A 2,877-nucleotide genomic window follows, 5' to 3' on the forward strand; every position below is an offset into this window, starting at 1 on the left:
ACCGAACAGTATAATGAGAACTCCGTCTCTCCGACAGTGGAGATGTTCGGTTGGAAAAGGGATACTCGACTTGACTTTGGTCTTCAGAATGTCTCATTGACCAAAATAGACTTTTCTCTTTCCTACCGTCTACATACAAACTCGTAAAAGGGTATTTCATATTCCTGAATCAGGTTTTAATTCAGTAGAAATCCGGATTAAACTGAAGATGTGATCAAACTGGACAAACAGTTAAAACTGAGGAAGGAAACGAAGCAGGAAAATATCGTAGTTTGCGTGTTAAAGCCTGCAGCGTTTTTTTTTTATTTTCGGCCTAACATCTCTTTAAATTGGAGCCAGCACTCTCTGAGTGTATCCCGTTTTGCTTACGCTGCAATATTTTACTTTTACTCGACCTTAGTTCAAGTTGTTCCAATATATTGATATTATACCTTATCATATGGCTTTCCTTTAATCAGTTGTATTCAGTGGATTTTTCTTTAGTTGCAATGCCCAAGAAAGACGAGAATAATTCGTTATGAAGCCGATGTTTTGCTATTTATGCTGATTTAGCGATAATTATATGTCTGTGCTATTTTAACATATGCGGGGCATGATCTCTAGTCTGTATAACTGGCTGGGTGCTGATTGAGTTAAATTCTCGCCTTTCCTGGTTATTTTGAATAGGTTACAGTCATTGGCGATAAATAAATTGAGTTTCTCACCCAAGTTTCTAATCAAGTGAATTAAATTATTAATTCATCTTTTCTGTGTCCCGAACCACAGACATTTAGTTAAGTAAATTAAGCCAACATAGTTTGCCGTATGAATTCATCGCGTAACAAGTTGCATGGATGAGTTGATTGCCTACAACAGAAATCAATAAATTCAGGATAAATCGTTAGAATTTGTTGGGTGTTCTTATCTTAAGTTTTGTACTTTAGGAATTTAGTTGAACTCTAGGAAAAGTTATACAATTGTAAGATATTAATAAAATAATGATAATGTAGAACTAATTTTCATTCAACATGTGAAAATTGTTGGAGAATTAGGGTGGTCTTCATAAGTCTTATTGATTTGAGTGTTTATGAGAAGGGAGGAGGAAATGCAACTTTTCATTTTAAATGAGATGAGCAAACTAAAATTCTATCGGCCCCAATAGGATAGAGCTCAAAATACAAAAAAAAAGAAGCATAACGATCTTGATAGGGTAATTAATCAACAATTATTTTCGGCTTGTTTCAGCTGATTAGCATTGCCCACGAAGTAAGAGCTTCCAATTTTGAAAATCCACCGTTATAGTGTTACACATTTATTTTGTCATCTTTGTAGTATTTGAAATGATTACGTTAGAATTTGAGGAATTTGAGTAAGCGTTCCTTAACAGTGGTTGGAAGTTTGCCCTGTAGACGTTAGATGAATAATGAGTAGACAAAACTCTTCAGGCCATAATCTCTCTTTTGGAATTCATTTGCACTCATTTGTGGAACCAATACCTGCGACTTTAGTTTTTTTATGCCAGCATATTTTACAGCAATTAATTTGCATTTCCAGCCAATCAACTTTTTCAGTACCCTGCTACATTCTGAATAAGAAAAAAGTGTCCTTGCTGTTGTATAGAGAAATGCATGTAGACGATCATGGTTTAAAACTTTGAAAAAAAGAAAATCAGAGGGATTTTCCAGAAGGGTTAGGTACAACAACTATGGAATGAGCTGCACATGTGAACTCAATGGACATTGAGTCATTATTGAAATATAAAGGATCAATGTGGAAAAGATTGTTTAAATGAATAAATAATGACATTGATGATTTGCAGTATTGGCAATAAAACTACAAGTCATATCAGCAAAAATAAATGGTAAATGCCACCCAAAGCTAAAAGGATAATATCTGTCAACTGGTTAATCTGGCAGATTAAGAATTGATGCTGAGAAATTTGACAATTCCCTTTTGACTGTTAGCAATGGACCTACTTTTACCACGCTTGCAGGTAATGTATTCGAGATCATGACAACTAACTGTGCCACAAAGCACTTCTCTGCATCACCCTCTGGATTTTTATGCCAATAATTTTAAAACTGCCTTGCCTAGCTATCTAACCTCCTGCCAATAGAAACAATCCAATTTCCCGTACATTTTAGAAGGAAGAATTAGGACACCGGTACGACACAAAGGGAACAGTTATAAAGGTGTACAGTAACAGAGAGGCCTGCGAGTTCACATACACAAATCTTTAAAAGTGACTGAACTAGCTGAGTTAGCGAAAACAAAGTAATTTGGCTTCATAAATGCAGCAGCAATGTAAAACCTTAGAGACAGTGCTGAACTATTACAAATCATTAATTAGATTAATTGGAATATTGTGCCAGATTCTCTGAGTGACGCTGTCGGAAGGCATTTAAATTTTGGAGATGGTGCACAATAGATTAATAAGGATGGTGTCGATTTTGAGGATTTCCAGTTATGTAGAACGGCTAGAGAAACCATAGGACAGAGCAGTTAATTTGAAGGTGTTCAAAATTCTGAGGCTTTTTGATAGGTTAGAAATTGGATTGTTTCTATTGGCAGAAGGTTTGCTAGCCAGGCAAGACAGATTTAAAATTATTGGCATAAAGTTAGAGAGGATGATGCAGAGAAGCGCTTTGCATGGCACTGTCAGTTGTCATGATCTTGAATGCATTACCTGCAAGTGTGGTAAAATCAGATTCATTGCTAACAGTCAAATGGGAATTGTCTCTTGAGTTAAAAAACGAAAACATTGCAAATCAGTTGGGAAGGAGTAGGACAATGGACATAAGCAGTAATGAAAACAATAAATGCTGGAAAAGCTCAGCAGCTCTGGCAGCATCTATGGAGAGATGAACAAAGTTCACATTTCGAGTCCAATCAATATGA

This window comes from Carcharodon carcharias, chromosome 2, assembly GCF_017639515.1.
Source record: "Carcharodon carcharias isolate sCarCar2 chromosome 2, sCarCar2.pri, whole genome shotgun sequence".
In the NCBI taxonomy this organism is placed as follows: domain Eukaryota; kingdom Metazoa; phylum Chordata; class Chondrichthyes; order Lamniformes; family Lamnidae; genus Carcharodon; species Carcharodon carcharias.